Below are 16,393 nucleotides of genomic sequence, written 5' to 3'. Positions count from 1 at the left end.
CTCTTGGTGATTCATACATCGATGTAACACAATATCAAAGCTGCAATGATAAAGGGTGTCATCAACGATGAGGTATTGATTGGATTTGTAGCGTATGCATCGACAATCATCACAATACAACTTGGGTCGACACTTTTGAGTTTGGAGAAAGTGCAAGATATCCCCATACCAAGAATTAGACATGCTAATGAGGACAATATTCATTAGGAAAGGAATTAGTAACCACTGTTCCATTAGAAGCAGGTGGAAGGTCAGATAACATTTTTACGAAGGCCAAATATATCTTGGATTTCATGGCCACAAATTCCAAATCAAATTCATGCAAGATGATGATCCATTTGGAGTACTTGTCCCCAAACACTTTTTTACTGAGAAAATGGCACATGGTGTTGGAATCAACAACCATGACACACTTACTAGGAGAATCTAATGTCTAAGTCATTGGACAATGAAGATAGTGACAATAACCATCTTTTAAATGTATGGATAGTGAAGTTCCACCCCTATTAATACTCTGTTGAGGTAGTAGATGATGTGCTTGTAGTTGTCCTCATCCTATTGGATAAGAACAATTTTGAGGGTCAAATATGAGGAAACAATATATAGAATGAAGTCCTAATAGTAGTGAGGAGGGCTTAGTAGCGAGGCTGGAATCAAGAATTGTTTCAAGGAATCAAAAGATAGTTGTGCTTGATCATACCATACAAATGGGGTATCCTTTTTAAGAAGGCACATAAAACCCTTTTTGATCCCAACATAGTTGGGAATTAATCTACATAAGAAGTTTCTTTACCTTAAAAAATCCGCAGTGGAATAAAAATGCATGGATGATGTATATTGACAATATCCCCAACCTTAAGAGGATCAACCATGATCCTATAGTTGGACATGACGAAGCTTAGCAATCATTCGGAAATGACGTAAAAGATGAATTTGTGGGGGATCAAATGAATATTATAGTAGCGATGGTACATAAAGATAACTCTTAGATGCACAAGATGATTGATTCATCAAACATAATGAGTATCAAGGTGATCTAGGAGGCTCCCAAAGTACAAGTGGCCTTGAAAATAGCTCAAAAATCAAAGTCATCAGTTGGAAGCGAAACCAGAACCAGATCGTATTGCTCGTCACCCTGATTCCAACGGTGTGAATGGCACTCAAATCCAATTTTTTATGGTTGAGTTATGGCTTATCAAAGTTTTTGTCAAAGTTGGACAAGTGGCAGGCTTAAGGAGGCAATAAATTGGCTGAGACGTGGCGCACAGAGTCCGACCACCAGATAGTAGAAATTGTCGAATGGATAATTTGTATAATAACCCTTATATTCGGAAATATATATATTAATGTGGGGGCGGGCTACCACCCCCACTCTACATTATAACTATAACCAAATATTAAAATGGGGTCATGGCCACGTGCCGTGGACCCCACCCTCTAAATGACTGGAGTTAACGCCAGGGCCAACGAGGCTTGAACTCGCCTGACCCACGTGGGTCGGCCCCATAGGTAGCACATGGACCAAAACAAATGACAACAGTTTCAACCAAACACACACATTTTTTAAACCACAACATCACTCGTTAAAACATATTCCAAGGTGGGGTGTCAGTGGGATTGGAACCCTTGACCTCCCCATTGTTATTCCAAGTTTCTAACCAATGGACCAAACGGTTTCTCCGTCGATGAAAACATATAAAAGCACTTTCCATTTCATCCAACGGGGGCAGCGCAACAGATCAGAGCGGAACGGTGAACGACAGAACCACGCCCGATGGAACTAGGAGCAGGCAAAGGGTCTAAACCCTGAGAAGGGTATCTGAAAAGATTCCTTAAAGATTCCCTAGAAGGCCTAAGGTGACTTTGTCAAAATTTGACAAGTTTATAGTCATTTTTGCATGTTTTCACGCCAGGATTTCAATGGTGACGTCTGTTTCTTCAATTGAGCTCTCCATTTTCAAGCCATCTTCCAGATTGGAGGTATAAGGGTCATTTTTGTAATACTTCTTGTACTTGATTTCTTTGATGCCACTTAATGAAAGAAGGCCTCCCCACTATTGAGCAGGGCCCGGAGACGTAGCCCACATTGGGTGAACTCCGTAATCAAATTGTTGTGTCTTGATCTCATGCTTATTTATGTTTTTCCACTTCATTTTCATGTGGTTTAATTTACCTGGTTAACATGCTCTGTTATATGTAACTCTAAGTGCATCCTTGAAGTTAAAAGATCTGGATCAAGTTTGGTATCAGAGCAGGTCTTCTTGATGCAAGTTGCATGAGTGAATGCTAACTAAGAACAAGCTCCAAAGAGGTGAAGGAAAACTTAAGTCCTTTGATCCTGAAGCAGGGCATGCACCATGAAGACAGAACATGGCAGATGAGGAAGCTTGATGGGAAGAAGAGAGAAACTATCACAAGGTTTTCTACAACATGGTAGAGAAAGTTGACAAGCTATTTGTAGAGTATGAGAAGACAATCAAGCCTGAGAAGAAAGATCCAGATGACCATGCATCGGTAAATCATGGAGGCGGTGGAGAAGAGCCTCCTCCCTCTCCATATTCTAGTGACAATTCTTCTTCTTCTTCTTCTCATCACTCTAACAAGCATCAGAGGAATACATCTAAAAATCTTTTTTTAAAACTAGATGTCAAATTTGATTTACTTATTTTTAGTGGATAATCTAATGTAGAAAAGCTAGATAACTGGATAAGACAGGTTGAAGTATATTTTTTCATACAACAAATCAAAGAGGATGAAGTCAAGATCTAGCTAATAGCTCTTCGATTGAGTGGCACCACTCTTGTCTGGTGGGAAGGAAAGCTGTAGTAGGGTGGTAAGAATAGTCATAAACTTCTTTCATCTTGGTCTAAGTTCATTTCTGCTTTAAGGGGACAATTTTACCCATTGAGATACAAAAAGAAATCCATGATGGAATGGAAACATTTGAAACAAAGTAAAGGTCAAAATGTTAAGAGTTTTACAGAGGAGTTTAGGAAGCAACCTCTAGCATTGAATGCTCCAATAGACACTCCTAAGACGTTGATCAAATATATTGGCACTTTGCATGGTTATTTGTGTCATTCATTATTATTGTTTGAACCTAAAACTCTTGATGATGCTAGTGTTCGTGCATCTTGAAAGCAGGTGTAAGCATGAACAAGATGACCACCCAAAAAGTGAAGCAACGACTAAGAGAAGAGGGAAAAATCCCTCTTGTACTCATTGTGAGAAAGAAGGGCATGATGAGGAGAATTGCTAGAAACTGCACCCAGAATTGAAACCTAAGAGGAATGATAAAAAAGAGAAGCAAAAGATAGTTGCAGCTGCACAACAAGACCAAGAGTGTCAATCAGAGGAGGATGAGAAGGTCATAATTGCGGGATTTGCAGGTGGGGTACCAATGAACCTGGGGTGAGATTCAGGCGATGAAATAAAGATTGCAGATTTTGGGATCGCAACAGATGGACCCATCGACTTAGGTTCCGATTCAGGCGATGAGACAAAAATTTCAGCAGGTGTTGTACCAAAGATGAAAAGGGCACCGAATGCGGCATGGTTCCAAGAACTTGAAGAAATCAACCAAATAATTCGGGTAAAAAATGCTAAAATAAGGAGACTAATACAAGAAGAACAAAAGGAGAAACAAAGGTTGCAACACCAGTTACAAGCCAAGGAGGAGGCCTTGGAAAAGTTGCAGCATAACCAACCTAAGGTAAAAAGTGATTCTTCAATTTCATGTACTTTTCATGATGATGATTTCGCTGCTTTTGAGAGACATACTACAAGAATTGGATCAAAATTGTTGAAGAAAATGGGGTATCAAGGAAAGGGCCTCAACATTAATGGCCTCAACATTGTGAACCCCATCAAAGTAGAGGAATTTCCTCGTTATGCAGGACTTGGGTATGTCAGAAAGGAAGTTGGGGAATGCTCCAAAACAGCTAGTGACCAACCAATGACAAATGATGAGAGCACTTCATCACATTTCAGTGATAGTGAGGGTTCCACGAACACTTATCAAAGGCACACAAGGAGAAAGCGCTCCAAAACGACCCAGAAAGTTTGGAGGAGAAAGAATCATTGTAGTCACTACAACGAGATTGGGCATTGGAGAGCCATGTGTCAGATGCTCCATGCCCAGAAAGCATCGATAAAGAAGCCAACAAGCGAAAATGTTCAACAAACGAATCCACCACATTCATGGTGGTTTTATTTATTAAGTAAGAGATGGTTTTGCTAGATGTAGTAGCTTGTCATGGCCACAATTTGTAAATCATGTGTTGCGAATAAATGTAAAAGTGATGATATGTTTTCCATCGCTTACTAAAGCAATGATGATGTTTTTGGCCTTTTATGAGTAGCTGGGGTCTTGGTTTTTATTATGTAAAACTTGACCAGAGAGTGTGTGTTATAAACTATTGGAAAGCATGAGGTTGTTTGAGTCATGTGTGGTTTATATGTGATTACAAGGAATGTACCTGATTGGTATGCAATACAGATGTTGAAAGTGTGTTTGACGAGGATCTAAGAAGTGTGCATGATATGGTCATGCTTTTAGAGGAGCAAAAGCTCTTCAGTGGGGAGGAATGATCAAGGAGGATCCAAAAGTATAAGTGGCCTTGAAAATAGCTCAAAAATAAAGGTCATCAGATGGAAGTGAAACCAGAACCAGATCTTAGTGCTTGTCACCTGATTCCAACGGTGCGAACTGCACTCAAATCTGAGTTTGTATAGTCAAGTTATGGCTGGGCAAAGTTTTGGTCAAAGTTGGACAACTGACAGGCTTAAGGAGGCAACAAATTGGCTTAGACCTAATGTACATAATCTGATCACCGGACGGTTGAAATTTTTGAATTGTTAATTTGACTAATAACCCTTATATTCGGCAAAATAAAAAAGTATGGGTTGTTATGAAAAACAATATATATATATATATATTAATGGGGTGGGGGTGCAGGCTGACACCCCCAATTTACATTATAGTTATAACCAAATATTAAAATGGGGTTGGGGCCATGTGTCACAGACCCCTCCCACCAAAAGACGAGAGTCAACACGTGGGTTGGCCCTCACCGGGCAACCCCAAAGACAACACGTGGACCAAAACAAATGTTGACGATTTCAACCAACCACACCTTTGTTTAAACCAAAACATCATTCGTTCAAATATATTCCAAGGTGGGGGGTCGATGGGGTTGGAACCCCCGACCTCCTTACCATTATTGCAAGTTTCTAACCAACGAACCAGATGGTTCTCGTTGGTTTCTCCGCCGACGAAAACATATAAAAACACTTGCCATTTCATCTGATAGGGGCATCGCAGTGGATCAGAGTGGAACGATGAACAAAGGAACCATTATTGGTAGAACCAGGAGTGGGCCCAGGGTCTGGAATCCTGAGCAAGGTATACGAAAAGATTCCTTGAAGATTCCCTAGAGGCCCTGAGGTGACTTTGTTAGAATTTGACAATTTTATAGTCATTTTTGCACATTTTCACGCAAGGATTTCAGTGGTGACATATGTTTCTTCAGATGAGCTCTCCATTTCAGGCCATATTCCAGATTGGAGGTATAAGGGTCATTTTTGTAATATTGCTTGTACTTGATTTCTTTGATGCCACTTAATGAAAGAAGGTCTCCCCACTATTGATCAGGGCCTGAAGATGTAGCCCACATTAGGTGAACTCTGTAATCGAATTATTGTGTCTTGATCTCATGCTTGTTTATGTTTTTTTGCTTCATTTTCATGTGGTTTAATTTACCTAGTTAACATGCTCTGTTATATGTAACTCTAAGTGCATCCTTGAAGTTAAAAGAGCTAGATCACGAGGTCATCCAAATATGCATCCACAATTTACTTGATGTCATGAAAAACATATGACGTGGCCCACTAGAAAGTGGCTCCAACATTTTTAAGACCAAATGAGAGTTTCCTATACGCAAATGTACCCCAAGGACAAACGAAATCCATTTTGTGTTGATCTTCTTTTTTTATTTGTATTTGATTATAGCTGGAGAAACCATACAGGAAGAAAAAGATCCCACTCTCGGTGCATTCATCAATAATCTAATCAATGAATGGGGTTGGTTGGTTATATTTTGCGCATGCTTGATTCAGATCCCTGTAATCGATATAGACACAAATAATATCTTGTTTCTCGGTGACAAGAACGATGTTAAAACCCATTCCATCAAGGGAACCAGATAGGTGAACTTAGCTTTGAGCAATTTTTTGAACTTTTCCTTGATGGAAACAACTTTGCAAGGATGGACTGGTTGGAGCTTTTGCTGAATATGCTTGGCTCCTTCTTAGGTAATGATGTCATGCTATACAAATTAAGGATTTATGCCAAACAGTTCTTTGTAAGACCAAGAAAAAACACCACAAAGTTCTTTGAAAAGAGTAGTATAAGTAGCAATATCGTCAAGAGTGCAATCCACTCAAATCATGATGTTTTCCATGACCACATGTTTCTCATAAATGTTGATGGGGATAACAGGAGAGATATTCATAAAGTTCCCTTCAGAGGACACATCATTTTTCATGTCAAGATCTTGAGCCCAATTGAAATTGTGCAAAGAAATGAGGTTTTGAAAGTCGTCATTCACGTGTTCCGAACAAGGGAGGAATGATGAACAACAATGAGATTCTTTCCAAGGTGGATCATAGATCAACATGGCTTCCAAGATGGCTTCATCAGATGACATAATATTATCAAATAAGTCACAAGGACTATAATGATCAACAACCCATGCAGGTGAGGAGTAAGCATCAAGTTCGACATCATAGGAATAACTTGGCTTAGTGTCAACAATCACTATCTGAATAGCTTGATAATCCAACTAGGTGGGGCTTAAGTGAATCTAATCACCACACATGTCAATTTCTGTAGGAGGAGGTAGTATCCAAGGATCATCTAACCCATCAAAATCATAGGTGAAGGATGTGATCATGTTAATAGAGTTAGTTTACTTTGATAGTTAAAGAGGAAGCAAGGGAAATGTGCCCATCAATGAAGAATATTTGAACATTCCTACTCCAGTGCCTTCCACATTAGAAGTGGAGTCACCTACAAAGGAATTGATTGAATATGATGGAAATGAAAAATAGGCTTCCAAAAGGTCTATTGGCCGATAGAGACTATTATACCCTGAAGGGGGAACATCGTTATACATAAGACTTATGACACAATAACAGTCATGGCATAAAACCAACTTCACCCAAGCAGGAGGTTATAATCTAATGATGCAACAATGACCTTGACCTCGACGAATATTGTTTCCCCCCTAAGCTAAATCGACAAAGAGGAGAAAACCCCTTGAGGTTGCAAGGTATTCCCATCAAAAGCCTTTAACATTGATTTAGGTGGAGACAAAATCGATGAAGCTAGAGCTTTCCAAGAATTTGATGACAAGATACATGTAGATGCCCCTCATCCAAGACTATCTTATGAGCACACTGTCTGAAAACATGAACCATTATATGGAAGGTCAGATGATGTGAAAGATGAGGTTTCCATGAGGATGGATCAAAGATAATAAGACTCAAATATGAGGGAACCACTCCACCAATAAGAATCAAGAGTGCCTTATGTTGCATTAGTTAACCTTACAAAACATCGAGTGAAAATATAACAACAAGAGGATGGGCCAAATTCTCTACAATACTATAGTTGTGAGAAACTCATCCATTGGGGTTATGCATAGTCTTCTGAAGTGCACTTGTAGGGGGGCACAACACAATGTTGAATGGTGGCTTATCAAAGTGAAGACTACCATCAGGTGGACGTGGATTCACAGGTTTTGAGGTAGAAGTACCACTCTTAGGATTCTCATAGTTGTGCACTTTGGTTGTTACATTAATAGGTTGTTCCACCATAAATATGTCTTGCATGGATGATGAGCCATTGTTAGAAGAATTTCCCCTACAACCCTCTTGCTAAGGTGGTAGAGGGTTAAAAACCATGTGTTGTTATTGGGTTAGAAATGGATTCGTCAAAACAAGTTGACAAGTAGCAAGTTGTTGCAAGTAGTGATGGATCTCATCTATCCAAGGGCACTCATGAGTAAGGTGGTCTTCCCCACAAATATTGCAAGGAAAATGGTTTTTCTTCTTTTTCTCTTTTGTGCCACCCATAGAGGTCTCTTGGGTTTGAGATGTTCTTTTTTCACCATTCAAAGGTTTGTTAGATTTGGTCTTTTTCTTCTTAACTCATAATTGGTGAGGGTTATTCATATATGCAAATTGGACAAAGTTCACCTCAGAGGTTAGACTAGGAGCACTAGGAGTTTGAGAGGAAGGCCTAACGGTCGGGGCATTAGAAGAAATGTTCATTTAGCCTATCCGATTGGCTATCTGGCCTATGTTTCCTAAGGATACAAACCCCACTACACCATCAACATGGGTTCCTGGGTTATGGCTGATTGGATCAATCGATGATCGAGGAGCATTAGGAATGATATCATATAGAGTACCCACTTGAGAATAAATCAACTCTAGTTGATTGGCACACATGATGGCTTGTTCCTCTGTTTTTTGGGCTCCTACCTTAGCCACATATTCAACAATCCTATGCAAGAGGGACTTGGTAAACCAACCATGTAACAACTCAACAAGGTACTTGGTTTTGAAGAGACTTCGTCTTCTTCCCCACTCATGAAATTGATCAAAAATGTGGGTGGAGATGTCTTGACAAAAGTTAGTGATTACCGAAGGCCTATGCTAAAGAAATTAAGGTATCATAAGAAAAACTCTCTAAATCAATGTACCATTTGGTGGCTCCACCACTAAAAGTCTATTTGAAAAGATGTAACCAAAAACTATCACCCATAAAAGAATCGGAAAAGTACCATCAATGGAAAGTGGTAATGTGGGATGGAGGGTCTTCTCCAAGATTTAAACTTAGTTATGTTTGTTGGAAGTTTATGTGGGATTGGTGGCCGTGCAATATTTTTATTTATCAAATTATTCATTAATTTAGACAAATCTGGCAAAACAAGGGTTGCCAAGAATGGCGATTTGAACAATGCCTTGGTAGGGGTAAGTTTTGCCCTAAGACCCTAGTAGAGGAGGTGCTCCCCTAATAACTTGATTTCTAGTATTGGTCTGACTCGAGGAAATGGTTTGGCTAGAGGTGTTAACTCCAACAACCATGTAAACATCATGAAGGTTAGTGCCCCTAGTGGCAAAAGGACTCCCAAAAAATTATTGAGATCCTAGGCCAAATGGTGTACCAAAAGTTTAACCAAAAGAATTGATACCCCAAGGGTTAAACATGTTGTTGGGGAAAGTGTTATCCACCCCTTCTACATTCGAAGGAAAATACATGGTCCCATGGAACATAGATCCTCCTAAAGATTTGCTTCCCCATGAATACGTGAACCCACGAGAAACGCAACTGCCCCTAATTGAGCTAGGGAACATGACTAGGAAAAAGGGTTCGAACCATATGGAAACCCACCATTGTATATGAAAATACTCCTTATTGATATAATATAACCCATAATTGGCCTAGAGGATCCAGATGTGAACGTGGAGTTTGAAGCTCCAACATGCGACCACTACTAAAAAATGAGCCAATTTTTGATAGCCATTTGTTGTTCTTATGACGTATTTTTGTCATTATAATGACAAAAGGAGGTATCACTAAACATCATTTTTAGTAAAATCGTACTATCAACATTTGAATAATAATCAGAATTCCTATGATATTTATGGACATGTGATGTCAAAGACATAAGGTCTTTCCTTACACAAGTGCTCGCTAGTGTTTTGACCCCAATAATTGTCATTCCATATCGTCGCAATACCGATGGAAGGAAGGTTTCTTGGTGTCGTGAGACTAACGAAATTTGGCATCATAAGACTAACGTAATCAAATATCCTTTGATGAACTTTCCATACCCCCATGGTTTCTGTTTGACGGTTTGACGTTTCTGTTCATCGTAATACCGATGAAAGAGAGCATCGATTGATTACTGTCATCAAATATCCTTCAATGAAATTTCCATACCCACCACACTTTCCTTTCAACGATTGGAGGGTTGCGATACTAGTATTTGATCTAAGGGATAGATTATGGTGAAAATATAGTTACAATTTTGTTTTACTTTACATTTTGAAATTTTGGTTCCAAATTTTGGATTGTACTTAAATAAATTTTTGTTAATATAAATTTATTTGTTTTTCTAAAAAGTATAGGAAGTAGTGGGATTGGTCGTTATAGTATGTATTTAACATATATAACGATGAATCAGTAAGCCGACTAATTCTGAATAATACAATCATGGAATTCTTAAAGTTTTGATTAACTATTAAATTGTAAATCATTGTCATTTCTGCAACTTTATTGATACCAATGCATTAAGCCAATTTATGTCGCAAAGAAGAGATCTTTGGAGCTCAAAGTAAACAACAAATCCAGAATAACTTGCAGAAAAGATACATGCAGGATACCTTTGAACACATAATTGCATAGCCAAACTCCATTGATGCCAACCCGTATGGACATTATTTTTATAATATAAGAACTCTAACCATAATGTAGAATGATCATTATGATTATAGAATGCAACAGTAACTGAGGAATTTTGTATATAATAAATAGACTCTCTTATTAAAGTTAAAAAACAACAAAAAGAAGATAAAGTTGACCACAGGAGAATATTTTACACAAATTAAGTGCCTAATCATTAGAATATGATGATGTTGGTATTGCACACAATGGAGAAAGTACTTTAATGAAAAAGAATCACCATGTTGGATGTTGCACCACCTCCCATCCGAATGTGATATGCTGGACCACCAATCTATGACCACAAAATGTCTTAGAGTGAGTAGAGTAAGCGAGTAGTAAAATTTGTACAAGACTAAATTATTGAAAACATTGATGATCCCACACATTGCAAGTACACATTGATTTTTAATGTTCAAGAAAACTAACCTTGAAAAAAATCATTTCGACATCAGGTTCTCCTTTCTTTATATGCTGATGGTAAATCTATCACATAAATGACAAATGTTAAGAACCTCTCCATGTTAAATATCTTAAGTTTTTGCATAAGTTGTTCTTCAATACTAATGGTCAAGACAATGACTAGAACTTGACCAATTTCTACACTAGACATGATTGGTTTAAGTCATTACCATTACTCACCATTTGGTAACCTCATCCGAAATGTTCGTGTATACCGCTACATTATTTTTTGCATTATTTTTTTTATAAGTAAAAATGATTATATTATTGATAAAATTTGTACCCAGTAACAACAATTACCCAGGGGTTACATCCTCAGTTTCACTTCTGAATAGAGAGAAAGATCATTACCATCCTTTGACATATTCAGACTTAGGAGACTAACAATAGGCTCTATTACTGTGTACATCAAAAGGGACACCAAGAAACTAGTTGAGGACTCCATTATAGTCAATTACAAAAAGTGAGACTCCAGAACAGACAGATACAAAAAGAAACAAGGGACCCCTGTGGCCATAGATTAATCCTTCTTAGTTGTTGGGTGATTTAGATCAATATCATTTTTTCCAATCTCATCCTGAATCTGGCCAATGCCTGTAGGAGGCTCACTACTCATTTTCAAATGCATGATTATGTTTCAAACCGCCTCAACCTCATCAATAAGGCGAGCAATCTAGTTCTGAAGGACTAATATTTTTTCTGTTTGATCCACTTGGTGATGATACATTTGACAAAATTTCCCATGCAAATCATAATAAGCCCTATGCAGGTCTTCATGACCTGTGAAAACAACAAGAGAAAGGGTTGTCTACAGAGGATTCATCTAAGGAAGAAAGAGAATTCATGGGGAAATGCTAACCGAAAGTTCGATGTAATTCAAAAACAAAGGCATACCACCATATTATCCCTGTAATAAAATTAACGCCAATCCCATAAAGATTATAACTTAACATGACCAATTCCACTTTACCATGATGATAATTAGCCAAATTATTTAGTGAGGGGACTAATCTCAATTGAGAGGCATCATACATCAAAAAGTAATGTCTAAGTTGAGCCGAACATAAGCATAGATAACTAAGGAATAGTTGAAATACTTGGAAATCATCCAACGAAACCTTAAGAATTCTTTATTAGAGAGAATTTTTGTACAAAGCTCTATGAGATCAACCTAGGATTTTGGGATTTCTAGCCAAATTCAAAAGGTTTCTGAAATTTGAAATGAAAATAGTAAATAGAGTGGTATCTTTCTTAGTAAGAACATGAGTCCATTTGCTGTCTCCCAAGAAGAAGTTTCCTAGTGTTGTTGAGATGGCTTTCAAACTAGAAAGCCTCGTTTTCCAGACTTCCCAGGAGCAGAAGTGGTGAATCCACTGACTTAACCCATTGGGAGGGGGGGTCAAAAGCATGAGACAAAGCTCTTTGCAAATATGTTGGGGAGATAACCCCCTTAACACCACCCTTGAAACCCAAACCTACACCAAATCCAAATTTGTAAACTTCTGCATGAATGGAGTTCGTGGAGATACAAAAATAGACCTAAGTGAAATATAATCAATGCTCATCCCGAATTTAGTCTTAATTCCCCTGTCTAGATGCTATAACCACACCAGATTGGAAAAAAAATTCTTCATTACGTCTTTCGGGCGAATCCATCATAATCCTGAGTTGTAAATGATTCGAGGCCTAGGACAAAGGGATGAAATTATCCCAAGCATGCGAAATGAAATACAATGACACTGCATGGTTGGGATTCTCAGCGAGTTCCACGACCATGATGGATGGATATCTTTCATTAAACTTAGCCATGCCAAATTCGGTAGGATTCCAAGGGAGGTAAGAAGGAAAACAAGAGAGGGAAGAGGGATCACAAGGAGAGGGGAAGGGATTAAAATTAATTCTAAGGGGATCCATAATCCAATGATGTGTGGGCCAAAGAGACAATTTTGCAAATGGAGCCATAAAGAACTTAGGGAATAGGATAAAGACACTTAGAGCCATTTATTTCTAACATGGTTTCTTCCAAGGAGCAGGCTATATTAACTTGCAGATCAACTTCCTCATTATTAGATCTGAGAATATGGTATGACTTCATGGAGTGAAAAAAAACACCCAATCTTCTAATCCTTTGTAACACCAATCCAAGGGAGTTGTCTTTTAGGTTGTTCTCATTATTAAGGTACTGAATAGTAAGCAGTGAGTCCCCTAAAACAATGATATCTTTAACACCTTTTTTTTTGGCTATGCTTACTCCTTGGAAGAGACCATACATTTCCGCATGGTTGTTGGATTTTCTCCCTAGACTCCAAGCGAATTTTGCTTCCATTGTTCCCTTGGGATTTATTAAAATCCCTCCCCCTCTTGCCACCCTTGAATTTATTTTAGACACCCCATCAAACTGCAATATCCATTTTTGTTGTTGTATTTTCCATGTTACCAATTATGAGGGAGAAAGACGCAATTTCCAGCTGCAATGAGGAGAGTTAGGGGGAGGGGATCCATGGGAAGGGGATAAGGAGGAAAGGGAGCCCACCCACTTATCTTCAAGATCATCCAAGGAAGATTCTCTTCTAATCGGAATATGCTTAAGACAAAGAGAGAGGGCCTTACTTGCAGTAGACTTAGTCGAGAGGGGGGAATCTTTAAAAGTAACAGAGTTCCTAGAAAGCCAATGAAATTTAGGGAGGGAAATCCACACATATTTAAGAGAGGTTTTGGATTGAAGGGAGCCCAAGTAATGTCTGTTCCAGGAGGAAAAAAATCCTGGATACTAGTAGGCCATATAATTCAATGATACAATGGTCCCAGGGCAATCAACTGAACTGCCTTGGTATAGGGACAGTCCAAAAAATGACGAGGGATAGATTCCTCATGATTTTTATATATTGGGCATCTTGAGGGGCCTTGAATTCCTTTCTTTCTGAGATTTTCTGCATTTAAAATCTTGTTGTGAGATAACAACCAACAAAAGATATTAGCCTTGGGGAGCGCACTTGGAATCTATATATTCTTCCAGAGGGAGGATTTAGGTGAAATTTTAGATTGAAAAAGGAGTTCCATGTAGGCTTCCTTGATTGAATATGATGATGATTTCCAACCCATTTTTTCCTCTTAGCTCTAATATATTAGATTGCATATGACTAGTTTCTTCTTTAGAAGATCTCCTAGAGGCTTGATATGGTTTGGGAGGCACCCCAAATTCCAATATGTCCATAGACCTTCGCTGTTCCAATGAGATATGCAAGCTAAAGTGATCATACCTCTTTGTTTTAGAATATCCATCAGGGGGCAAAGTTCTTCTTCTTACACCAATGACCTATTATGGAGGATGGAGTCCTCCCATGTATTGATTTATTTTCCATTTCCAGGGATCTAGGTCAGATGAGAGTTGATCATGAAATAAGCATCCGGAATAAGTTTCCAAATAGAGGAGTAGAGATTGAGATGTTGATCTACCTCAGGATGCTACTGATATTTTCGCCTTTAGGATTTGAGCCCCCCATGCTTTTTGCTGTGTCCTCATATTAGAGTCAAGCTTTGCTCCAAAGGTAATATTCATCAAGGAAGGGTCTCTGTAGTGGTTCCAGCTAGGGTACTAGACTAGACTCTATATTTAATATCGACCGAGGTGCGTAAGCTTAGAGGCGTGGTCTAAAATATATAGACATAAAGAATCTCTGGCCAAGTGATTGTGATGTAGGTTACAAGGCTTCTTTACGGAAGACCGGAATATGTAGCCTATCATTCACACACCTAGATTACCCTACTGATATGCTTGATTACAGTGCTTGTTATGAGATGCATCTATCAAATCAAACCATGAACCTAAGTACTGTGTATGACTGTAACAATGATTTTAACCTCCTTACAGAGATATCACCCAGAAAACCCTTGTTTGGTAAACACACACAGCATGCAAAGATATTTACACTATCAAACTATATAAAGAGAACATAAATGAACTGTGAAACAAAACAGAGTTTATGATAATGTCTCTATGAGTCACACAGGGATCGAATCCCTTACAAGACTCCCTTCCAGATCCTAGTGCTGACCATTCAACATAACCATAAACCATTCATAAGCGCACACCATATACATGCAATGAAAATCAAAGGCTGTGTAAATCAAAAGCTATGTAAATGTGATACAAACCATATGCTATATAAATCGAAAGCTATGTAATCGTAACTGTGATGCAAACCACGTGCTATATAAATCAAATCCAATATAAACACTGTGCGAACATGTGATAACTGAAATGTAACAAAACAAATGAACAGTATACCAATCGAAGAACGCAGGGCCCGTCCGCGTCCTAAGGGTACACTGGCTATAACCGATCAGCTATCAAATCAATGCAAGAAGTATACACACGTCGTGACTGTGAATAAGTCTTTTGTATTAACTTAAAAACTCTGTTCTGAGAAACGATTCAACCATTAAACTTTTAAACATTAACATGACTGTATTTACATATGCGTACGCACAGCCATGTCATCGATACAGTGAATGTACATTCGGCTGTTGCCGCTTTTATCACATAAGCCTTTTCAAAATGTTTCCATGCTAAGTGTTTCAAAAAGAACAAAAAAAACTAAAATGAAAATGGAACGATGCTGTTGCTGCTTTTGTCTGTCAGAGTGCCCTACTTTGACTTGAGTTGACCGCATACATAGGAGGTTCGATTTGGCTGGGAGATAGGTGTTTGTCCATGCTTGGACATTCTGCTTTTCGCCCATGCCTTTCATTCTAGCTCATCTGCTGCGCCACATGTCAAACGATAAGCTCATTACAGGATGTAGGTACTTCCTGTAACCATGTCATCAAAAACTTCCAATTCTTGAACATAAAACCCCTAAATTAATTTCTATGTAATTTAATAACTATAAAACGATTAATAATCAATATTCAAGGATTTTGAGGGATATATGATGAAAATGTATGGATAAATGATATGTTTTTGGGAAGGAAAAAGGGTCTTGGGATGATACCAACATCTCTCCCCGACTTAAGGACTTAGCATGTCCTCATGCTACCCGAGAAGTACTCCCCTTGAACTCTGTCCCTGCATGGATCTCTGCTGCCTTGAGCAAGGTATCTACATTCTTCTTCACCTGGTGATCTTTCTGTCCCTTGAGCTCCTGCTTTAACTTTTTATATTTTTCTTTAAGAGCCTTCTTCTGATTGTACCACTTAGTGGCCCAGTTGGAAATCTCAGTTTGCTCAGTCTCCAACTCACTGATTCTTTCCTTTAGCTTTTCATTTGTTTTCTGTGTTTCTTTGCTTTGCGCCCTGAGCATTTCATTTTCCCTTTTAATAACTTTTTCCAACATGTTAGCTTCCATGAGCTCTTCCTTCAATTCTTCAATTTGTTTTTCTAATTTCTTCTCTCTTTTGGTGGGAGGTGGTGAACAT

This window comes from Pinus tabuliformis, chromosome 3_2 (assembly GCF_031772625.1).
Source record: "Pinus tabuliformis cultivar Carrire ecotype Pingquan chromosome 3_2, CPIR1, whole genome shotgun sequence".
NCBI classification, from domain to species: Eukaryota; Viridiplantae; Streptophyta; class Pinopsida; order Pinales; family Pinaceae; genus Pinus; species Pinus tabuliformis.
Note: the sequence above shows the minus strand (reverse complement) of the source record.